We start from the raw sequence: 16,425 nt of genomic DNA, 5'->3' as shown, positions 1-16,425 counted from the left end.
ACATGTGTATAATATCTGGGTAATGATTTTTCAGTTCCAACTGTGTGCCTAAGTAAACCATTCTAACCATGAGTGTAAGAGTTTGGTAGTGACTCTGTGGCTGCTGGACTCGTCTGATCACAATGGTCTTTAGGATGAACACACGTTTCTCATTTATCACTAGTCACTTTATTTTTTTATAAAACAGAACTGTTTCTAAACCTTTATTTTTGCACGATGGGCTTCTTTTCAGGTAGTTAAGTGCATTCTGCTTACATTTACAAGCAGACATGCAGATATACTTGAACTTCTACTCATCAGTGAAATTAAAAATCCCATTCTTGTCCCTTTTTTATTCATATCCATCAACTCTCTGGTTAAGTCTTCTGTTCTTATATACTTAGATTATCTTAGTATATAATCTAAGACATGGACAGTTAAATTTTCTTACAACAAAAGTCAGACCTGTTTGTTCCATTTGCAAGATGAATTTGTTATTAAATAACAATCACTGGTGAAGGCTTATGTCAGATTGTCAACCTTAAAAGGTCATGTTTGAAAAATTCATGCCAGCACTAAGTACTTCTGCTATTGTTTAGGTTAGATTGATAGCATTTTATGAACAGGAGAACCAGAGTGATATCAGGGCATAGGTAAGGAAATTCCTCCAAAGGAGAACAAACAAATCATATTGTTGAGAGACGAAGAAATGCTCATAAAACCACTAGATCCATAGAGTTTTCTGAAGCCACTCATCTGAACCAAACAAAAGCATTTTCTACTTTAAATGTAGTGCTTTTAAAAAATGTGCTTTTAAAACTTTCTATTGAAGTATACCATGTATCAAGAGCTGCGCATTCTAAGATTATGGCAAAACTTGAAAATGAATGGAAAATTTTAGGAGATCATCTGTATTTTGCAGACAAATTTTCTACTTAACCAGGTTCCTTTATACTGTATCTTTTCATGGCTGCTATCTTGCTATATATAGGAAGTGTGAGCAATTATTAAGATTTTTACTCAAAAGTCTGATTATAATTTTTTTATTGGGACGTGACCATATGTATGCTGAAACAACTAGGATATTTAAATTCAGTCAGAGAATAATGAGTTCCAGTCTGTCTCCTTGGTATCAAGAGTCAGAATCTATTGAAAGAATAAGGCTGACATTTATATACACATGCCTGAGAGTACACACACGTGCAATGTACAGATGCACAAAACCTACTAGAGACACATTAGCAGTAAAGTACCCCATGAATGGTTCAGATAATGTATCTGGTCTGAGACAGCATTTGCATGAATACATACATATCTTTCCAGCCTGGTTAAGAGTTCTGACATTTGCACAAGAGAAAAGCCTGTGGGAGGCGGGAGAAGGGGAGAGATAACTTAGGAGTTTGGGATTAACATATCCATACTACTATCAATAAAATAGTTAAACAACGGTGACCTACTGTATAGCACAGGAAACTATAGTCCATATCTTATTATAACCTGTAATGCAAAACAATCTGAAAAAGAACATTCATATATGTATGAATCACTTTGCTGTACAGTTGAAACTAACACATTGTAAATTAACTATACTTTAGCTTCTTAAAGAGATTTTTTATTTTATTTATTTGCTTTTGGCTGTTCTGGGTCTTTGTTGCTGTACAGGTTTTTCCCTAGTTGTGGCAAGCAGAGGCTACTCTTTAGTTGCAGTGCATGGGTTTCTCCTTGTGGAGGCTTCTCTTGATGTGGCGTACGGGCTCTAGGGTGCGCAGACTTCAGTAGTTAGGCACATGGACTCACTAGTTGTGGTGCGTGAGCTTGGTCACTTTGCAGCATGCAGGAGTCCCCCAGACCAGGGACTGAACCTGTGTCCCCAGCATTGGCAGATGGACTGCCACCACTGAGCCACCATGGAAGCCCTATACTTCGATTTTTTTCATTAATTTTTTTAAAAAAGAGAAAAATCTGTGATTTACTTACTTTTCCTATAGGCTATTATAATTCCTCAAGGAACTGATTGCCGGATCAGGGATACCACATATATCCATTTGCTTAAAGCACAGATATTTACTCTTACAGTTTGGAGGCTACAAACCCAAGACTAAGGTGTCAGCAGGGACTGGTCCCTCTGAGAACTGTGAAGGAGAATTTGTTCCAGGTTTCTCTTGGCTTCTGGGGCTTTCCTGACAATCTTTGTTTTTTTTTTTTTTTGGCTTATGAGCCAATTGCTTGGCTTATAGATTTATCACCTCAACCTCTGCCTTCAGTTTCATGTGGCATTCTTCCTGTGTATGTGTGTGTTGTCCACATTTTCCCTTTTGATGAGAACACCAGTTATACTGGATTAAAGCCCACTCTAATATCTTTAACTTCACTAATAACATCTACAACAACCCTATTTTCAAATAAGTTCACATTCTGAGGGACTGGAAGGTCACAATTCAACCGATAGGACAAAGAAAAAGTAATCTAGCTGCTCAACAATTTTCTTGGGTCATGGAGAAGAAACGCAAACAATAAAAATAATATATAATAAAAACAAAACTCCACTCATCAAAACTACTATCCTGATTCACAAGAACATTTACTGAACAGCTATATGGAATAGGTATTCCGTTATCATGGGATCAGTTGAAATTCCCAAGTTTTTCAATTTTGGGGAGAAATAAAAGTTCCCTCATCCAGTAAATGTGATCTACTATTTTTCACCAAATGAAATGGAGTAAAACCATAGAATCATCAGAGCCACAGGGAACTCTAAAAACCATCTGGAGTCAGGGATGAATGAACTGGAGCCCAGAGAATGTAAAGGATTTAAGGTCACGTGGCTAGTTCGTGGCAGATTAGAGACTCAAACTGTGACCCCTAGTTTTGATTTCCAATGCAATGAACTTTCCACTGATCCCAGAGTAATGGGCTAATCATGGCCTACTAGTCCAGGTTATAGAATGTTACCTAATCTATTGCATGCTTGCCATCAGATTTCTATGTGTAACTAAAAGCTGTCGAAACCACTGTTTGGAACTGAGATATATAAAAGAGAAAAGAAGCAAATAGCTTTCCACCCCCTCTCTTCCAAACCCATGTCTTTGACATTCTCTAATGATTAAAGGAGTAACTTTCAGAGTTTAAAGGGGGAAACTGTACCTTTTCAATGGAGAATTCTAAAGGATATTACTTTTAAAAAGTGATAAGACTAAGCATCATTAATAGCAGAATAACGATGTCATATGACTCCTGATAGGATGTCACAGTATATAGATTCACTCACTAAACGCTGTCCCAAAGATAACTTGTATCTTCAGGATTAGCCTCTAAATTTATAGAAAATATTGGGAATAGACAAACAGAGTAAATAACACCATGACAAAAAATCAGACAAAGTCAGAATGTGGGACATTCGTCAACTATCATAGTCTCTTCAAAAAGTCACCATTAAAAAAAAAAAAAAAAAGATGCAGGAACTGTTCTAGATAAAAGGGGCTAAGAGAGACAACAACCAAAATGCAATATGTAGACTCTGATTGAATCTTAGCTAACAGAAAAACGAAAAAACGTGAAAAGACATTCTGGGGACAGATTTTAAAAACTGAATATGGATCAACTGTTTGATGATATTTAGGAATAAACAGTTAAGTTTCTATGTGATATAATATTATGGTTAAGTAGGAGAACATTCTTATTTTTAGGACTGAAATGTCTAGAAATCTACAACTTGCTTTCACATGATTCAGCAAACAGAGCAAAGAAACATATTATCATAGCTAAAGATGGCAAAATGTTAACAACTGGTTAATCTAGGCAATTATTATTTGAGTTACCTTGTACAATTCTTTCAATTCTTGCATGTGTTTGAAATTTTAAAAGTTGGAAGAAATACAGTCAGGAGTTTTTTGTATACTTTTTTTCTTTTGCTCAAGTATTTATACAACAAAAGTAGGAAAATGAGGTGAATGAAAGATCCTATTTTCTTCAATAATTTCTGTCATGCTCTACACAATGTGGCTCAGCTGGTAAAGAAGCCGCCTGCACTGCAGGAGACCCCGGTTAGAATCCTGGGTCAGGAAGATCCGCAGGAGAAGGGAAAGGCTACCTATTCCAGTATTCTTGGGCTTCACTTGTGGCTCAGCTGGCAAGAATCTGCCCCAAGGTGGGAGACCTGGGTTCGATCCCTGGGCTGGGAAAATCCCCTGGAGAAGGGAAAGGCTACCCACTCCAGTGTTCTGGCCTGGAGAATTCCACGGACTGTAGCAAAGAGTCGGACACAACTGCATGACTTTCACTTTCACTCCACTTTCACACAATAGAAGGGGTTATTAAATAAAGGATTGCTGGTTTCGAATTTTGTATGACCAGTACTGCTGAGAGTTGGATTATCCTTCAGAGGGCTGATTAAATAAATAATGATATATCCTTACAACAAAAAAACTAAATAAAACAAGATTAAACCCTTTATTTTGTGCTGGAGCATAGCCAATTAACAATGTTATGATAGTTGCTAGTGAACAGCGAAGGGACTCAGCCATACATATACATGTATTGATTCCACCCAAAACCCGTCTCCCATCCAGGCTGCCACATAACATTCAGCAGACTTCTCTGTGCTATATAGTAGGTCCTTGTTCGTTATCCATTTTAAATATAGCAATGTGAATATGTCCATCCCAAACTCCCTAACTATCCCTTTTCCCCACCTTTCCCCCTAGCAACCATAAGTTCATTCTCTAAGTTTGTGAGTCTCTTTCTGTTCTGTAAGTAAGCTCATTGCATCATTTCTTTTCACATTCCACTTATAAAGGATGTCATGTGATAGCACTCCTTCTCTGTCTGACTTACTTCTGTCACCCCTTGCACCCTTGGGCACACGCATGCGTACACACAGGCACTCTCATCCCTGAACCCCATTCATGTTGCAGACAATCTCTAGGTCCATTCATGTTGCTGCAAACGGCATTATTTCATTCTTTATAATGGCTGCATAATATTCCACTGTAAATATGTACCAGACCTTCTTTATCCATTCCTCTGTCAATGGATATTTGGGTTACTTCCATGTTTGGCTATTGCAAATGGTCAAGCAAACATCTTTTTTTTTAATTAAGAAAATCTTTAAGTACTAATTTAGAAGGATCTCCAAGGCATATTGTTAGCTAAATAATGCAAAGTACAGACCAGTGTATACAGGTTAATAGTTAATATATTTTCTCATATGTGAATATACTACCCCTAAAAGAATACACACAAATGTGGCTGCTGTATCTATGAAAAACCCACAGCTAACACCAGATTCAAGAAAGATTTCCCCCTATGATCAGGAAAAAGAAAAGGGTCACAATTTCTATTCACTGTGCTGGAAATTCTAACTAGTGCAATTATGTACAGAAAAGAAATAAAAGACATTCAGACTGGAAAACAAGAAGTAAAACTATATCCATTCACAGAAAACATGATTTTATATATTGAAACCACTAAGAAAAATCCACCAAAAAACTATGAGATATAAAAAAATTCAGCAAAGTTACAGGATATAAGATTAATATATTAATATAAAAATCAGTTGTTCTTCCATATACTAGCAATGAACGCCCAGTAGGAAAGCAATCAAAAAACAAAAACATAAAATAATGAGTGTTGGTGAGGACACAGAGAAAGTAGAACCTTCAAACACTGCTGGGGGGAACAGGAAATGATACAGTCACTGTGGAATACATCAGCAGTTCCTCAAAAAGTTAAACATAGACATATCATTGACCCAGCAATTCTTTTTTTTTTGACCCAGCAGTTCTATTCATCCACACACAAACTCTGCACATGAGTATTCACAGCAGCATTATTTATAATAGTGGGAAAAAGCAAACAACAGAAATATTCAGCAATTGATGAATGGATAAACAAAAGGTGGTGTATTTACGCAATGGAATACTATTGGGTCATAAAAAGGAATGAAGGTCTGATATGCTCTACAACATGGATGAATTTTAGAAACATTATGCTAAATGAGAGCATATCATATAATCCTGCTTATACTAAATGTCCACTGCAATGGTTGCCAGGGAGTTAGGGGAGTGGGAATTGGGAGGTGCGTAAAGTTTCACTTTGACATGATGGGGCGTTCTGAAATTAGATACGATTGATGTTTACAAAACACTGAATATACTAAAAATCACTGAATTATATACTTTTAAATGGTTAAAACAATGAATTTTATGTTTCATGTAAATATGCTTTACTTCAATTGAAAATTTTTTTAAAAAATTTTGGGCCCCAGGGAAGTGAACTAAATGAAGGGAGGAAAAGGAGGGAAATATTCACTTTGTACCTTCTGTCCCTTTTGAATTTTATATGATGTGAATTTGTGAAACACACACAAAATGTGAAAATCAAGAACATAAATTGTTGGGCTTCAATTTTTACTCACAAAGATAGTAAATTCCAAATTTGGAGATTAATGGATGGTTAAACCAGATTTTAAAATTGCCAACTTTTAGAGCCTTTAGAAATAGGATAGAGACTTCCCTGTGGTTTAGTGGCTACAACCACATGTTCCTAAGGCAGAAGGCCCAGGTTCAATCCCTGGTCAGGGAACTAGATCCCACATGCTGCAAATAACAGTTCACATGCTGCAACTCAAGATGCCACACGCCACAACTAAGACCCAGCACAGTCAAATAAATAAAAATAAATTTAAAAAAAAGGAAGAAATAGGCTAGCTTCTCCTATGTTTAGGCAGACCTGATTGTCTTTGCCTATGGGTCAGATCATCTCTCAAAGCCTCCTTTCCATTCTAGATTCTGGAAAATCAATACTTCTGAGTGATGAGATTGGTAGTATAATTCCCTTCCTCAATCAATAACAAAAGATAGTTATACATTATAAACTTAAACCCATTTATCTGTGCCATGTTGCTATGTGATGTGAATACCAGGCTGCTTCCACCAGCATCCATTCATTCCTCAGCTTAAATGGATTGGATTGTGTGTATGGGGTGGGTGGGTATGGGTGTGTGTGTGTGTGAGAGAGAGAAAGAGAGAGATTTTCAAAAGTCACTAAGACATTTGATGAAAATATGGACTCCTAGACCACACCTAAACCCACTGAATCAAAATCTCAGGATCCATGAGGGCAGGACCCAAGAATGGGTATTTTAAACCACTGCTGTAGTCAAAAGAAGTGCAATGTTATAAGCAGTGAAAGGGGTTCAGAGTTGGGAGGCGCCTTAGTATCCACAGACCCAAGGTTTCTTCCTCTAGGACAAGGAGTCAGCCATTTACCGGGGGGTCTTTCCCAGAACCATATCTGCCTCGGGGCTTAAATTTCTTCACTGGAAGGTGCTACTCCTTTGGGTTAAAGCAAAGTAAACCACTAAGAAAATATCAGTTACTAAGGTCTCAGACCAGGAGCTGACTGTCGATCAGATCATGAACTCTTTATTGCCAAATTTAGACTTAAATTGAAGAAAGTGGGGAAAACCACTAGGCTGTTCAGGTATGACCTAAATCAAAGCCCTTATGATAATACGGTGGAAATGACAAATAGATTCCAGGGATTAGAATTGATAGACAGAATGCCTGAAGAACTACAGATGGAGGTTCGTAACATTGTACAGGAAGTGGTGATCAAAACCATCCCCAAGGGAAAAAAATGCGAAAAGGCAAAGTGGTTGCCTGAGGAGGTCTTACAAATAGCTGAGAAAAGAAGAGAAGCAAAAGGCAAAGGAGAAAAGGAAAGATATACCCATCTGAATGCAGAGGTCCAAAGAATAGCAAGGAGAGATAAGAAAGTACTCCTAAGTGATCAGTGCAAAGAAATAGAGGAAAACAATAGAATGAGAAACTCTAGAGATCGCTTCAAGAAAGTTAGAGATAACAAGGGAAAATTTCATGCAAAGATAGCATGATAAAGGACAGAAATGGTATGGACCTAACAGAAGCAGAAGATATTAAGAAGAGGTGGCAAGAATACACAGAAGAACTATACAAAAAAGATCTTCATGACCCAGATAACTAGGATGGTGTGATCACTCACCTAGAGCCAGACATCCTGGAGTGCAAAGTTAAATGGGCCATAGGAAGCATCACTACGAACAAAGCTAGTGGAGGTGATGGAATTCCAGCTGAGCTATTTCAAACCCTAAAAGATTATGCTGTGAATGTGCTTCACTCAATATGTCAGCAAATTTGGAAAACTCAGAAGTGGGGTCTTCTAATCCCAGGAAGAGGTTTGGACTGGAAAAGGTCAGTTTTCACTCCAATCCCAAAGAAGGACAGTGCCAAAGGATGTTCAAACTACCGCACAATTGCACTCATCTCACACACTAGTAGGATTTCCCTTGTGGCTCAGCTGGTAAAGAATCTGCCTGCAATGCAGGAAACCTGGGTTCAATCCCTGGGTTGGAAAGATCCGCTGGAGAAGGGAAAGGCTATCCACTCCAGTATTCTGGCCTGGAGAATTCCATGGACTGTATAATCTATGGGGTCACAAAGAGTTGGACATGACTGAGCGACTTTGACTTCACTTCACTTCACACTGTAGCAAAGTAATGCTTAAAATTCTCCAAGCTAGGCTTCAACAGTATGTGAACCAAGAAATTCCAGATGTACAAGCTGGACCTAGAAAAGGCAGAGGAACCAGACATCAAATTGTCAACATCCACTGGATCATAGAAAAAGCAAGAGAAATGCAGAAAAACGTCTTTGCTTCATTGACTACACTAGTCTTTGACTGTGTGGATCACAGCAAACTGGAATACAGTGACAGACTTTATTTTCTTGGGTTCCAAAATCACTGCAGGTGGGGACTGCAGCCATGAAATTAAAATATGCTTGCTCCTTGGAAGAAAAGCTACAACAAACCTAGAGAGCATATTAAAAAGTAGAGACATTACTTTGCCAACAAAGGTACATATAGTCAAAGCTATGGTTTTTCCAGTAGTCATGTATGGATTTGAGAGTTGGACCAGAAAGAAGGCTGAGTGCCAAGTGATTGATCTTTTGAACTGTGCTGTTGGAGAAGACTCTTGAGAGTCCCTTGGACTGCAAGGAAATCAAACCAGTCAATCCTAAAGGAAATCAGTCCTGAATATTCACTGGAAGGATTGATGCTGAAGTTGAAGCTCCAATACTTTGGCCACCTGATGCGAAGAGCTGACTGATTAGAAAAGACTCTGATGCTGGGAAAGACGGAAGGCAAGAGGAAAAGGGGACAACAGAGGATGAGATGGTTGGATGGCATCACCTACTCAATGGACATGAGTTTGAGTAAGCTCTGGGAGATGAAGGACAGGGAAGCCTGGTGTGCTACAGTTCATGGGTCACAAAGAATCAGATATGACTGAACAACAACAACAAAAAGATCTTTATGAATTAAAGTATAAATTTGCTTTCCAAATCCATTAACAGACTGTAAGGCTCATAAAGGCCAGGCCACAGTATAGGTAAGTTTTAATGTGAGGTTAAGACAGTGATGGGATCAGCGGAGCGGTACTGCTTTCTGTTTGTGTTTTTTTTAATATTTGGCTGCACCCTGCGGCCTGTGGGACCTTGGTTGTCTGACCAGGGGTCAAACCTGCACCCCCTGCATTGGAAGGCAGAGTCTTAAACACGGGACTGCTAGGGAAGTCACAGCATCACTGACTGATTCAGCCCAAAAAGCCAGAGAGATGCCTGAGAGTGTGCATGTGATGTGGGGGGTGGGATAGAGGTGTCATGTTGGAGAGTCTGAAGGAATTTTACTTATACACTCTGTGTGTAATAAACCACCCTAAAGTGGTGGCTTAGAACAATGGTTTAGTATTTCTCTCAAGTCTGTGGGTCATACTGGTGTTACCAAGCCTTTCACTCTGGGATTCTTCCTAGTCTGGTGGTCATAGGGCATTGTTCCAAGAGACAAAACCAGAAGCTGAAAAGCCACTTTAGGCTCCTGAACTTACATACAATCACTTCTGGTACCTTGTGTTGGTCAGTAAAAGTGCCTAGATGAGCCCAGACTCCAGGGGTGGGCAAATGGTCTCTACCTTTTGATGTGTGTGTGTGTTAGTTGCACAGTTGTGTCCGACTCTTTGCAGCTCCATGGACTATAACTTGCCAGGCTCCTCTGTCCATGGGATTCTCCTGGAGTGGGTTGCCATTCCCTTCTCCAGGGAATCTTCCCATCCCAGGAATCCAACCTGGGTCCCCCTCATTGCAGGCAGATTCTTTACCGTCTGAGCCACCAGGGAAGCCAGAACTTTTGATGGGTATCTGTCAAATATCTCTGCCATGCTTTTCGATCTACAACGGGAGGTAGCATGAAGACCCTATACATCCAGAGAAGAGACTTCAAAGATGAAGGGGGGATGTGAGAAAAGATTACTAAGAAGAGGTTCAAAGACATGAAGGTGAACACTGCCTAATTCAATCCTTTTCCTTGGACTCGCCAACTGGACAAACCTCCTTAAATGCATAGGAGGGAAGAGACAGACAACACATTTCTCTGCCTTTCATTAAATGTAAAATAGCAGTTTCCATTTACTAATAAGGAAATTTGAACTTCTATCGACTCTTAACTGATTAAGTCATATATCATTTAGAATTCAAGTGCCAAGAGAGATTGCTAACTGGTTAAAAATGGTGATGGTCTCTCACATAGAGTCTAAGCACCTGCACGTCCTAATAGTCATCATTCTGGCTCCATTTTTTACAGTGTTTTGCTTTTCACATATTCTATCTTTCAACCTCTGCCCTATGACAAAGGTACCATGATGGGTCTCAATTTATCAATAAAAACAAGGCTGAGGGAAGCTAAGAGAGTTGTTTAAGGTCACTTGAGCCAGTAAAGGCAAAGCCAGCATTCACAGTCAGGTGGGCTGAACCAGCTTCCACTCTTTTAACCATGACACCACCCCCTCTGCATTTAGAGGTGTGTGTTGTTGATGGTGATAACATGGATGGTGGCCATGGCTTTGTTATTTCAAACACCAAGATATAAAATGGTTTTTATTTTGCTTCTTAAAAAGAAATGAAAAAAAAAAAAATAAAAGAAAAAGAAATGACTATGGAAAGAGAAAAAAATATCCAAAGAAATCAACACTCCCTGGACTTCCCTGGTGGTCCAGAGCTTAAGACTCCCAGCTGTTACTACAGCAGGTACGGGTTTAATCCCTGGTTGGAGAACTAAGATCCTGCATACCACGTGGTCAAGAAAAGTATTTGTTGGACTCCCCTCATGGTTAAGTGGTTAAGAATCCATCTGCCAATGCAGGGGACATGGGTTCAATCCCTGGTCGGGGAGGATTCCACATGCCACTGAGCAGCTAAGCCTGTGTGCCCCAACTACTGAGCCCCAGTGCTGCAACTACTCAAGTCCATGCTCATGAACCTGTGCTCTGCAACGAGAAGCCACTGCCATGAGAAGCCTGCACATTGCAACTAGAAAGTTGGCCCCACACTCCACAACTAGAAAAAGCCCTTGCACATCAGTGAAGACCTAGGACAACCAAAAAAGTATTTGTTGAACAGGAAAAATATATGAGGGGCTTCCCTGGTGGCTCAGTGGTAAAGGCTCCACCTGCCAATGCCGGAAACTCAGGTTTGATCCCTGGGTTGAGAAGATCCCCTGGAGGAGCAAATGGCAACCCACTCCAGTGTTCCTGTCTGGAGAATCCCTGGACAGAGGAGCCTGGCAGGCTGCAGTCCAAGGAGTCACAGAAGAGTCAGGCATGACTGAGCCACTTAGCAATGATAACAAAAAATATATTATCTGAACATTCATCAAGGTAAAACATAAAATCCTTACCGAAAAACAAAAAAGAGTGAGAGAAATTTAAAAAAAGAAAAGAGAGAAAGAAAAAAAGAAAGAGAAATCAACACTTCCAAACTGCTACCAATAGGCATTTTCCACGAGAATAAAGAAAACACCTATGGAGAGCTTCCTTGGAAGCTGTCACTAGGAGCTTTTATATAATACATTGCTGTTTTTAAGGTAAATACTGTTGCAGGATATAGACAAGAGGGAAAATAGAGGTAGTTAGAATTACTCAGGGTCTTAATTCTTAGGTTTTCCTAACGTGTTACTTCTCAAAAGGACTTTTGTAACATAGTTATTATTTTGCTAACCATACCCTATAAACTAAAGTTAATTTGAAGATACTTTTTCAAAAATGACCAACCACAGGATTTTAGCAAACAGCAGCCAAGTTGTCTTAAGGAGATTTTGTTATCATGTGAATCAGAAATTTTTAAGCTTCTCTAAGAGTTTAAAAAGCAAGTTCTCAAACACTTTATGCCACCAAAAGTGAAATATTCAGCAGTACTCTGAGATAACCAGTTTATGTGGGGACAGGCATAACACTTAAGGGAAGAGAAATTATTCCACATCTTAAGTCCTAGGAGGAAAAGCTAAAGGAAATATGAATTGCACAGTTACTAGGAAAAACTTAGGTAATTATGGTTTTTTAAAAAACGACTTTAGAGACTTTAATTCCCTTTAAAATAGAGGGACTGAGAGCCTTTCAAAATGTAATTGTCACATACTAAGCAAGACATATCAGCAATATTAGAACAGATTTTCCTTCTCATTCTGCTCCATTAGAAGGTTTTAATATTGATCCACCTGAAACTTCTATCTTCCAGTGAGCATTAAGTATCAGCCTCTATCCAAGCTGCTGATCACATGTCTCACACAGTATAAAATTCATTTGTATCAAGTGTATAATTCGACAACTTGGGCTTCCCTGATAGCTCAGTTGGTAAAGAATCTGCCTTCAATGCAGGAGACCCTGGTTCAATTCCTGGGTTGGGAAGATCCCCTGGAGAAGGGAAAGGCTACCCACTCCAGTATTCTGGCCTGGAGAATTCCATGGACTGTATAATCCATGGGATCACAAAGAGTCGGACATGACTGAGCGACTTTCACTTCACTTTCACTTTAGTAACTTTATCAAGTGGTACAATTATCACCATAAATCAGTTTAAATCTAGTTTTATCTCCCCCAAGGAGATCTCTTGCAAGTGATCTCTGTTTTTAGTCCTAACTTCAGACAACTTACCTAGTTTCTGTCTGTAAATTTGCCTTTTCTGACTATTTCATGTACATACAATGCATGCCTGCTTGTGTGTGACTTCTTTCACTTAGCATCATGTTTCCGGGGTCCTGACATAACATGGATCAGTAGTTTGTTCCTTGTTGGAGCTCTAAAGTATTCCATTGCATGTACCTGCCACATTGTGCCTATCCATTCATCAGCTGATGGACAATTAGGTCATTTCTAGTTTGGGACTGTTATGAGTATAGGATTTCTGAACACTAGGGTGGGATTCTATGTGTGGACACATGCTTCCATTCCTCTTGGGTAGACACCTAGGAATAGAATTGCTGCTCACAGAGTAGTTTTATGTTTGACTTCTTTGAAAAAAATTTCTATTTTCCAAAGAGGTATGACTGAGTTGTGAGATGAGAAAGATCATTTGCTGGGAACTGGTCTAAAACCCAACTGCTATCGCTACTCGGCCCCAACCAAATTCACAAGGCTGTTCAGTGAGCTCCTCTCTAATTTACACATGTGAGGATAAGGTTTAGGGACGGAACTGCTAGAATCACTATGGTAGCTTTCTCTGGGTGGAAAGACCTCTCTAGGGAGACTTTCTAAGAAAAGTCATAATGGGTATGCAAAATCTAAAGGAAAAGAAAATGATTCCCATATAAAACAGCCTGCAGTAACTACTTACTGGATACAGAGCTTTTGTCTGAGATGATGCAAAAGCTCTGGAAATGGATAATGGTGATGGTTGCACAACATCACAAATATACTTAAATACTTACTGCCGCTGAATTGTGCACTTAACAATGGATACAACGGGGCTCCTTTGGTAGCTCAGTGATAAAGAATCTACCCGCCAACACAGGAGACACGGGTCCGACCCCTGATCCAGGAAGATCCCACATGCCTTAGAGCAACTAAGCCCGTGAACCACAACTATTGAGCCTGTGCCCTAGAGCCCAGGAGCCACAGCTATTGAGCCCATGTGCTGCAGCTACTGAAGCCTGCACGCCCTACATCCCGTGGTCCACAGCAAGAGAAGCCAACGTAATGAGAAGCCTGTGCATCACACTAGAGAGCACCCGCTGCTCACTGCAACTAGAAAAAAGCCCAGGTAGCAATGAAGACTCAACACAGCCAAAAATAAATAAGTAAGTAAAATTATTATTTTTTTAACAGCTACAAGTTAACTTTTATGTTACATATATTATACCACATTTTTTAAAAAAGCTAAGAAAAGCATTGGGTCACATCATTCCTATGCACAAACTACTCATTGTCCTCCCATCACTCAGAATAAAACTCAAATTTCTTCCCAAGGCTTACCTAGCTCTCACCCCTCTTCCACCTGTCTTGTGCCTCTGCCACTCTTTGTCACTTTGGCCTCCTTTCTCTTTCTTAAACCTTGAGCTAAGAGGCTTTTCCCAGTTCTCCTGCTGGACCCAATCTCATCCTCCAAACCTCAACTCAAATTTATCTTCTCAGAGTTGTTGCTGTTTAGTTGCTCAGTCATGTCTGACTCTTTGCGACCCCATGGACTGTAGCCTGCCAGGCTCCTCTGCCCATGGGGTTTCCCAGGCAAGAATACTGAAGTGGGCAGCCAGTCCCTTCTCCAGGGGATCTTCCCGACCCAGGGATTGAGCCCATGTCCCCTGCGTGGCAGGCAGATTCCTTACTGCTGAGACACCAGGGAAACCCTTCTTCTCAAAGAGGCCCTCCTTAAGTAGCCTCCCCAAGTCTGTCTGTCTCTCCTTCCTCCATCCTCTGTTTACTTCCTTCCCAGCACTTGTTACAGCAGTAATTATCTTTTACTGTTTTACCGCCTGCCTCCCCAGGAGGAGTAAACTCCAAGGTGGCGAGCTCCTCTGTTTTGTTTACCCTCTACGCCTAAACACAGGTACACTGCCTGGTACAGAGCAAGCCTCTGAAAAATATTTATCGAATATGATAAATAAATAGAGCTCTCTCAAATGTCAAGAAGTGAGACTGAATTGCAATTTAACTACATTAAGCTTGCATTTAAACATTCATTTTGCAGTTGGTTTTCTAATAAAAAATAATAGCCTTCATTGGCCTAGTTTCATACTAATGATTTTTACAAGACTCTTTCCCACATGGAAGTGTGATACAGAAAAAAATAATCTGGGAAGACTTGTTTCCCTCACATCAATGATCACTTTTTTGGTTGTTTTTGTTTTTTAAAATGTTTCTTATTTTATTCATTTGGTTGCTTAGTTGCAGCATGTGGGATCTAGTTCCCTGACCAGGGATCGAACCTGGGCCCCCTGCATTGGAAGTGTGGAGTCTTAGTCACTGGACCATGAGGGGAGTCCCTCAGGGATCACTTTTTAAAAACCATTTATAAGAGACAAAAAAAAAAAAAAAAAAAGATGGAGATATTTCTTAAGCTCCTTTACACACAAATTATATATTTTTGAAAAAGATCAGACAAGGGAATCTTACACCCTTCTAACTAAATATTTTCCAGAGCAAAATTAACTCCTTTGCTTAAAGTCAAAAGAATGAATGCTAAATTCTAAAATTATAATAGCGAGCGGACAAAAAAAATTTCTGAGAGAGATGGAAGAAAATTGAATTCACAATTAATAATTCTGTAATATCTATGGAGCCTTAACTCTTGTGTACTGGCTACATGGTAAGTTTACTATTTGTAACAAAAAGGATGGTCAGAATTATCTGTCCAATGTCAAAGCCCCTATTGGTCCGAACTGCAAAATATAAAGAATCCACTCTCATTCTGACCCTCTGTCCCCTGAGTATTCAACACCTGACCTCTATAGCAACCTATCCTGAACCATCTTCTAAAGAATCACCCCATCATCCTATCCCAGTTAAAACCCACCTATGCTATGCTCAATTCTTCAAGCCAGCATTATAGGCAGAGAATCTGATCAACAAAACCATAATAATGATGTGTTTATGGAACCCAAAGCATTTTAAGGGCCAGCACAGATTGTCCACTAACACAAGTTAGCAATGGCCTCTTAAAGGCAGAGCCTTTAATAAGAGGTGTGGCCTCATTACTTCAGTAGTGAAATACATGGAGTGCAGGAGGAGATGACCACTTTAGATGATAAAGGGCAGCCTGAGGCACCCTCAGCACAATGAAAGAGGAGATGACCAGTAGATCTTTGGATATGTGAGACTGAGACTCAAGAGATAGATTTGGGCTGGAAAAATTAGACTTGAGAGCATCAGCCCATGAATGATCATTAGAACTATGGCAGTAGGAGTACCTCACATTGTTGAAGAAAAGTGTCTCAAGTGGGAAGAGAGAGTTGCTCTTCTTGGTTTCTATCAGCTCCCTTTGGTCGGCCTCTCTCTCAGAGCCTGCTGCCATTCCTGCCATCTCCATTCTTTCTCAATTCAGTAGCTGGAGTGGCCCTTTTGATGACCGATTCTTTTCCTCAAAA

This window comes from Dama dama, chromosome 24 (genome assembly GCF_033118175.1).
Source record: "Dama dama isolate Ldn47 chromosome 24, ASM3311817v1, whole genome shotgun sequence".
Taxonomy (NCBI): domain Eukaryota; kingdom Metazoa; phylum Chordata; class Mammalia; order Artiodactyla; family Cervidae; genus Dama; species Dama dama.
This window is presented reverse-complemented; position numbering follows the sequence as displayed.